Here is a 9,455-nt window from a genome sequence, read left to right on the forward strand (position 1 = left end):
GCTGGCTTGGAGGGCAGTTGTGACCCAGTGGTGTTGCTGGCAGACCTATAGTCCTTCATCTGTGAGGAAATCGTGCGTCAGTTCCCTCTCTTGCCCTTTGCCCACCAACCGGCTGTTCAACAATCGGCTACCACCCTTCTCCCTCCCATCCGTCAAGCGATTGAGCAAGAAATACCGGAGGTAATGCCTGCATACCACCCCAACAGCCTCTGGCTCCTGCGCCCCTGAGTTACGCCCAAGTGGTCGCCAGGCTGCCTCAAGTCATTCAAGCACCTGCCCCTCTGACCTACGCCGAAGCTGCCGCTCGACCTCCGTCCTTTGCAGCAGGTATGCCCACTACATATGTTGACATAACCCCTCAACTTCAGCCCACCATGCAGCCACCGTTCCATTCATTGGCCCTTGCGACATGAGTGAGACCTACCCCAATGAACAGATGGCGCACACCCGACAACCGGCCCATCTGCTTTGCCTGCGGTATCGCCGGTCACGTAGCCCGTTATTGTCATCGCACACAGCCGGCTCCAATTTTTTTGCCTGTTGCTGGCCAGCTCAGCTGTCCCTATCACGAAGAACCTTCATCTATGCTACCGTTGTCTCACCCAAGTCCATCCCCTCGAAGGTCGCCATCTTCACGGCGTCGTTCTCTGTCCCCCATGCGGCCAAGTTCGGCTGCCCATGAGCTGGAAAACTAGTCGTCGCAGTCCCTGAGGCAAGGACTGTGACGCTTTCGCAATGTGAAAGCCCTCAGAGCAGCCCCTCGAATGTCCTTGATGTGCTTGTGGACGGTGTTTGTGCATCGGCTCTTATTGACATTGGACCTGTCGTATCAGTTATAGACGAAATACTGTGCCACTTACTTCGAAAAGTACGACGCCACTTTCCGGATATATATATATATATATATATATATATATATATATATATATATATATATATATATATATATATATATATAGTGGGAGTAATAATTCAATGGGCCAGTTAGTCTTCGTGAAGGTATGGGATATGGCACAACGGGAGCGTTGTCAACAAGGATAAATATATTTATTTCCCAACAGTTTCGGGAGGGGACCTCCCTTCATCAGGGGATGAGTTATACTCATCCCCTGATGAAGGGAGGTCCCCTCCCGAAACTGTTGGGAAATAAATATATTTATCCTTGTTGACAACGCTCCCGTTGTGCCATATCCCATACCTATGTATATATATATATATATATATATATATATATATATATATATATATATTGTGTTGACACTCCGGGTCCTGCCGGTCTCGTTTTCGATAGCTGGCCCCGTCGCAGGATCCATCGTCCAACAATTCAGCGAGAAGAAGCGCCCGAACGAACAACAGAGATTTATTTACATGTGGAGAAGTGGTCAACTGACCCAAAGAGAGAAGAGTGAGTGTGATACAAAACGTCTTCGGCATTTTATAGCGCCACGTTGTTGACACTGGGCGCCTTGTCCGCATCGTCAGCCAATACGGTGTCCCCGGCACCTCGGCCACGAGGGAGGGGGAAACACCTCTCACAACACATGGAGTGGCACAACCTAACACGGAGTCCATATATGGTCACGGCGCCCTAAAATGTAACCAAACATGGTCACGAACGCACAGCAGAGTCCGGAGTTCTCCCGGTGAGAGGAGGAGCCTGAATGGGGAGGTGGGGGTGGACGACCCCGTCGGTCAAGAACCGGTTCTCCCCCAAACTCTACTTGCTTGGTTCCCTAGGGCCGGTCGTAACAATATATATATATATATATATATATATATATATATATATATATATATATATATATATATATATATATATATATTATAGGAAATAGAGGGAATGTTATGTTGGATTTTGCATAATTGATAAACATTAAATATTTTAATGTTACAATGACGAAAAGACCTCTCGCCATATTTAGTACTGACTTCTTGAGTAGTAGGGAAAAGTAGAAATGTACAGTCGACCACGAAAGTTTACAAACCATGCAAAAGCCTCTTTGCGACACTTTCGCTGCATCAGAGGCGGCTGAAGGCAACGCTGTGCCCATGAAGCATGCCTCTCTGAATCTATGACCTTCGTCCTTTCTGACCGGGCTCAAATAATTTTCACTTTTCAAGTTTTAAATCGATGTGATTTTCTGGCATCTGGGTCTATGTACTTCTGCCTTGTAAGCGGTCGATAAGTGGAACTGTTATCCATTGCAGTCTTTGTCAGAAGGGGATACCTAGCCAACGAAACGCTTTTGGAGGCACACTATGATCGGCCGCAAGATCGAACGGCGTCAAAGCCTGGCAGCAACTGGCTGAAGCACGCAAGTGTGGATTGCCCCGTGCGTCGTCTGCTAGCCGCATTTTAGGGGTTCGGTTGTGAACGAAAACAAGGGTCTATGCCCAACTACAGCACTGTAGTTTATCTATTATGCGAGAAGCCTTAGGTGTATTTATCTGGCCATGGTACGACCGTATAGAAATAATAATATCGCATAAACTGTGACACTTCCGTACTTTAACTGCACTTAAGACGGAGTTGCCGTGCGCAATGGTGTGTTTAAATTTAAGAAAGCAGTAAAGAGTCGAGACGTTCAAAATTAATTCACACGGCATGCCTTACATTTAATGTTGTATAGTTTCACTGAAAATCTCGTCTTTTTTACAGTGCTTTAAGTGTTTGTGCGGCGTTGTTATTGACTAATGGAAAGCAGTACTCATAGGAAAACAAGCTCCGAAATCGGATGTCCAACATCTTATATCCAATATCAGATATACATTCAATTCATCCATCCACCTACACGTCTTAGCAATGAAATGTATTTTTCAGCATGATGTGAGCAATTTTTTTCTAAATTGTGGGTATTTCTACAAGCCATCATGTCGTTTCTTTTTCAGGACAAAGTGTAGTTTAGTGACGGCTGTTTTTATGCAGCAGAGATGAAGAAATGGGCAACTGCTTGAATAGGTTACTTGTATGTTTTAGAACTTTTCATTTATTACCAGTGCAACAGTTTCAGGCATGCATGAAAACACCTAGATGGCCTCTGGTGGAACCAGCGCCTTGGCAGTTTCTCAATGTGCATTCAATCCGTTGAGCAGTCAAACATTGCCAGTGCCTTCCCAACAGTCTCCACCCTCTGCCAGCTCAATTTATGCGAAAGCTGGAGTCAAGATTGAAGCTAACTCCAAATGCAGAGCTTCTACAGCCGGCTTTGCACGTCCTGTTTGAAAGCATGCTGTGAGTGACAATGGTTAAGTGGCACGGCATGCCACTTAACCATTGGCCCAGTTCCGGTCATGCTCACTTTTAGCATTGCCTCCTTGAATGTCAACGTTGTAGCACCTTGATTTTCCATTGTCCTTAGGGAGCATGTCAGAGGGTAGTCTATGAAAGTGTACAATATTTTCTTCTGACAGTGCATTATGAAATTTTTCAAGCCAGCATTGTAAGGAAACATGTTAAAGGGACACTAAAGAGGAACAAGGACTTGGTTTAGATTGAAACACTGCGCTATGAGAAATCTAGTGCCATTCGTGTCACTATCATAAGTTCATTATTAGTGTTGTAGTTGTTATGAGCTGTTATTAAAGCTGTTATGAGATCAAAATTCGGGTCGCATGCAGCGATGTAATTGTCCGCCGTCGCAAGTGTCCGTAACTACTATCGTGAAATAAGAAAAAAAACCTAGCACCAAGGACACAGTGGGGCTCAAACCAAGGTCCGCTGCCAAGGCCAGCCCAGTATTCTATGACTGAGCAACAGCGGTTCTTGGGACTTGTTCACTAACTTGCCTTAGGCAGGCTTAATGTGGGGGAAAGGAATTGTGTTAATATCAGTGATAAAGTGCTTTAGAACAGCAAAAGAACAACGAGGTGTCACACAATGCCAATAGCATAACGATTGGTGCGTCCAATGCTCCAACCCATTACAAAAGCTTATTTTTGATTACCTATTTACTGTGGCGCATACCCACTTGAAGCATAAATTTCTCATCATCGTCAACCACTGCATGAAGAATCGGCACAATATTGCTTGCAAGAGTTTATCAGATACAACACTTCTTAGAAGAACATAGCGAATGCTTGTCTAGTAGCCAGAAATACTTATTATTAATGCTGTAGTCGGTTCCCAGAAAGTGTTCCTGTAGCAGTTACCCAATGAATGTTTAGAAAAGGCTCTGAAAGGCTGCTCTTCTAGTTTTTGCTGTGACTGTACTGCACCTTCCGCGCAGGCCTGGCATTTTTTAAATTTCGTGCCAAGACCTCTGTGTTACAGAAGAAATTCAAAATGTATTATCAGTATTTTTTTGGCACTGGCTCAACAAAATTTTCTAAAACATCATTTTCTATGTCTGTGGCACCCACATATTATAATGTACTCCATTTTTATAAATTGGAAGCAACGTAGGACCCAGTAGACGCGTTCAAAATTTTTTACATCGCTGTGTTTGGTGCCGAAATCTCAAAGAGGCGTTGCCACCCATATTTTTTTTTTTTGCGCGTTGTCTCACTTACTAAGCATGATTTCATGGTAATAGTGGTGCTTTCAGGATTATGAAGTCGTCCTTTACTAATATGCAAAAACTGTTTTGTTTTTTAATGCCCCTCTAAATGAATTTATCTCTGCCAAAGTATGAATAATTTCTCTAATTTCTGGGGCTTGTTTACTTTTTTTAGCTAAAGAGCCCATTAATTTGATAAATTGCAGATTCCTTTATGAATCATTTTGGTAACCTAATGAATAGGTAATATTTTATTTATGTTCCGATTGGTTCACATAAATATTTTCACCTCTATGCTCATATTTATTTCATCACTGAAAGTCTTTCTTTGGTCGGCTGTCAATCTAAGGTATCTTTGTACCTAGTTTGTGCCTGCAAGGACTATTAGTGGCTGCATCGACTAAATGGCCGTCTTTGACTTTGTTTTGTCACTCCCAATGCAATTTCACAAGACAGTGTCCGACATGGTCTCCTAGCTCATCATTTTCCACGATCGGCTTCTGTTAACCTACACTTTTCTTACTTATTTGAAAGTGTCCTTGTAGTTTCTAAAAAAGCATAGCTTTGGGATTCTTATAGTAAACGCAGAATCTTCTTTTTTTTTAATTTTCAGATTACACATGCAGTAGATGGCACCTGATGTACGAACTCCTTACTTGGCTAACTACTGGCATACTTTCTTGCTTCGTAGGGCTTACCAGAACAACTTGGTATCTGGCCAGAATATTGGTGACCACATTGTTGTTTATTTTGTCTTTCTTTCATTTCAAGACAGTGCGTGCGCAAGAAATACTGAAAAGTCGTTGCCGCTTCCTCTTTTGTTAACACTGTCTTCGAATCGTACATGTTTTCATAATTTATTGTTGTTTTTTTTATTTGTTTATCATAATCACTGTAGCAGTGTTCAGAGTACCTAAAAAGACTTACTTCTTCAGTGTTTTTAAACTATTCTTGTGCTTATGCCATGTTTTCTGTATGAATTTTGTGCCCTGAACATGCTTTATAAGCAGATAGTATGAAACCAGTATTCACAAGCCAACTCTGGTATATCTTTGGATCACTAACCAGTTTTGTGTACGTTACGATACACAAAAGGATAGCATTTTAATTCCCCGACATGGTGCTTCCACTCTCCCTTTGTGCTTCTGCAGTAACAATGCATATTTCCTTAAAAAGAATGCTCCTCAAGATAGCAAGTGTATCAAAATCTTACGTGGTCCTGAATGTGCACTTAGGACATTGTGAGCAGGTTCACCAATAACCAATGAGCGCAAGTTTGTTTGTTTGTTAAAAGTGTGTTTCTTGCATCTAGGCTTTTTGACATGCATGCGCCACAATGAGTGTTTTGAACTCCCTAAAAGAACGTTGAAACTGTGATCTCTATCAGTGAATGTCTCTCCTCTTTTTTTTTTCTTGTTATTGTGTCCATTTTTCGGTGAAGGGCAGAAGTATTTGTGTGTATACTGTGTAAGTATTTGCTGGTTTCAACAGTGATCTTTGTCCTGTTGTCACATGTGTCTGTTCTTTATGTGTGACATCCAAGACGTTTGTAGCTTCAGAAGTTGTAACATATGAATCCCACCAGCCTTTCCATACAAATAAATTATCTTTGCCCTGTTATGTCACAGTTTGTTTAGTTATGAATCGGTAATCGAGATGGTAGTACGTACATGATCTCTGGCTGCTGCCTCTGATTGATTGTATTGAAACAGGTGAAATCAGGCCTACGGTTGTTATGTTTTTACGAAAATTCATCCAGACTGGGTAGCTGGTATTGCCATCTCCGTTACTTTTGCAAGTGTCCTAAGTAATGCTTATTTTTATACAAGTTTAGCGTAGGTAAAACAATTTCTAGGTGACTTACCATTTCTATTTGGCCCTGTCCTCCTTCCACTTTCAGTTCTTTTGCCACGCTGTTGAATCAGTCGGATGACAAAAGTGACATTCATCATCCGACTATATTTGTCTTTCTACTTTGACATTATCTGAGGTCCAATCATTTTGTAAGGGCACCTTAGTGTTGCCATATTTTCTCCTGCCCTTAAACTTGGCACCATATTCACTCGAACCCATTTCTTTTTATATACCATTTATAGTTTGCGAGGCTCATTGCATTTATGTAGTGTTCTATATCAGTTGGGAATTCTGTGATCAGATGATGTAAAATATTTTGATGATTGAATTGTATGTAGTGCTTGAAGTTGAATTGTATGCTATTTTTATTATTTAGTGGTAATAAAGGCACCTTTTAAGTGTGCCTTCATAGTCTAGCGGCCTTAGTCGTTTGGTATAAACAGTTACTCTATATTCATAAAATTTAGGATTTGCACATGTGTAAAACCATACACAAGTGTAAGTGGTGAATACTTTCCTTCTAATATTGCACATCACTTTATCTGTTTGTTCTAGCAGTATAAAATCGATGTAACGCATGTGCACCATTTGCGTTATGCATCAAGTCGTGACGGTGTTTTTCTTCAAAAAAAGCTTCTGCACTAATGCAGGCATCATAAAGTTTTTTTTTATTAATATCGTTCAGTTTTTTACTAAGTGCTTTCTTAATTTTTTATTTGCTTGATATGGTCCAAAATAAACTGATGGTAATGCTGTCCTGCATCATGTATACATTTCCTTCAGAAAAAAAAGGGGGGGGGGCACAATAATTTAAAAGCTTCACAGCCTACTATCGCGGCACATTAGCACAAATTTGTTGCTCTTTACTAGGCATATCTGAATGTCATTCAAATCAGACAGACTTCTTTGAAATGGTGGGCCAGAGGGGTGGGAGGCAGTTCTGACCTCCACCAGCCTGGCCGTTCAGCTCCAGGCCGTACAAAGGGCAGAGGAGGTGGCCATCAGGTTCAGCCTGGCGGGTCACCTACCTCCTTAAGTCTGACGACAATAAAGTTGTGTTCTCTCTCTTCTCTTTGAAATGGTGGAGCTTGAGAATGACCAATCTTGAATTTTTGCAAGGTTACTATTTCAGCAACTTGTAGCTATGGCAGGCAAATGCTACCATGCGTCTCAATTACAAGGCCAGCCTCCCTTGTTGATGGCCCCGTACTCTTGTCTGATTCCGTGTATTTTGTGGCGCATGGCTTCCATTGCCTTGCTGTTCTCTTTGTGGCTCTGCAGGTTCCACGTCTTCGCCTCTCTGGCAGTTCAATCGTCTCTGTGCAAGGTTCTGTGCCCTCATTTGCACAAGTAAAAATCAAAGATTAGAAAACCGCCCTGAAGTGGTGGTCTAGTGGCTAAGGTACTCGGCTGCTGACCTGCAGGTCGTGGAATCAAATTCCGGCTGGGGCGGTTGCATTTTCAGGTGGAGACGAAAATGCTGTAGGCGGTATGCTCATATTTGATTGCACGTTAAAGAACCCCAGGTAGTCGAAATTGTGTGGCTTCTCGCGTTACCATTGGACCTTTTTGCCCGTATTTTTCACCAGCCGAGTCGTCCAAAATCTGCACCCTTTTTGGTGGGTGGGCCACTGAGACTTCGTCACCTGATTTGTGGCGAGAGTAGTCCCCGCCTTTTGGATCTCATGTAAGGGTACGACGGGCTATAAAAGCCAAAGACATTTAGTAAATAAGAGCTGAATCTTTGTACAAAGCTTATTCTCTGCTCAATTTCTGTACAGTTCCATCTTTTAACTATCATGTACGTAAACCTTTGTTCTTTCTCTGTTAACGCGTCCCCTCACTGGCGAAGATCGGCTATGCGAACGACGGCGGGGAGCCTGCTACCCTAATGATACCTGCCGTACCTGCCATCAACCTTCGACCCTAAACAATATATATATTTACAAGTGCGATCAAAAGTGTGCAGATCACTGAATCGCGTGACAGAATGCATTGACGCGCCAGCTCGTGATGAGACATCTGCTGCAGGGCGCATGCGCGTCCCGTCCTATCTCTTGGTTTCTCATGTTGCTCTGTTGTGTGCGGTTACGGTGCTTGTAGCCAAAACGACAACTGGGTGTCACTTACTTTGCTCAATCGAATCTGTGCCGTTCTTTTATGTAGCGGCTGCGACGAGGCCGGTTCAAGCACTGGCTCCCATTGTTATTCGTACCGGTTGATTAGGATAATTAGGCATAGTTGGCATTGCACAACCCGACGAAGCCAAACACACAAAATAAATTTTCTCAGGCCAGCTTGCCTTTGTCGGGCTAATTCAAGTAGCACCTAAATGAGCTTAGTTAAGTCGAAGTTAATTTATCCAGAATAATCAAATGTAGTCGAGTACTTTATGACCTAAATAAGTCAGGCGTAAGTAGGTTAAGTTAAGCCCAGTCCAGCCTGGTGTTTTTTAAGTTAAGTAAAGTTAGGCTTAGATGAGCCGAGGTGAGTCAAAATACGTATAACCGAATCTAATTAGGCAAAGTTGGTCATGCTCATTCTTAACCTAGCCGTGCGAAATTAGTCTACTCAAGGAAAACCTTATCGCGGCCAAATAATCTTTGCCGACTTCTCCATGTGCCCATAGAAGTCAAGGCCACGAAGATACTAATTAATCTCTACCGACCCTATACTGATTAAGATAGTCTATTCATAATTAGTGTTAATTGGTATGAAAACTAATTATATCCGAATATTAGTCTGAAATCCTAATTAAGTACCTGCCATACTAGAATTTCACGTGGCATAATTAGCCTCAATATACATAACAAATCTAAATAGGCAAACACCAAAGAAACTAAAAAATCTGATTAAGCTTCGGTGGTCATAGCATAAGCCAACCAATTGCAATCTAAGCATAAATTAGGCAGCATCCTATGAAAACTCAAGTAATTAACATAGTTGTGGTCGAATTGTCATGAGCTTGGAGAATCCAAGCTTAGCAGGAGGCTGATTTCTCCTGACCGAGTCGAGTCTCATATACCTAAACAAAAATCTAATTAGCCTTAACAGTATTAAGATGTTACTGAGTAATGTGCATGACATCAAAGCACACCCGAAGTA

The 9,455-nt window shown here is 42.1% G+C and overlaps 1 protein-coding gene across 2 annotated transcripts in view; it reads left to right on the forward strand.

Annotated features, from left to right (window-relative positions):
* The window catches only part of LOC119163817 (uncharacterized), a 65,411-nt gene extending 58,299 nt beyond the window's left edge, over nt 1-7,112 (forward strand). Inside the window, exon 5 of one of the 2 annotated variants that reach the window (XR_012886143.1) lies at nt 2,209-7,112. The gene's annotated coding sequence lies outside the window, so the exon portion shown is untranslated. The remainder of the gene's footprint in view (nt 1-2,208) is intronic. The other variant, XR_012886144.1, reaches the window with a different exon arrangement.
* Nucleotides 7,113-9,455: the final 2,343 nt, after the last annotated feature.

The sequence above is a fragment of the Rhipicephalus microplus genome, chromosome 9 (genome assembly GCF_043290135.1).
Source record: "Rhipicephalus microplus isolate Deutch F79 chromosome 9, USDA_Rmic, whole genome shotgun sequence".
In the NCBI taxonomy this organism is placed as follows: Eukaryota; Metazoa; Arthropoda; class Arachnida; order Ixodida; family Ixodidae; genus Rhipicephalus; species Rhipicephalus microplus.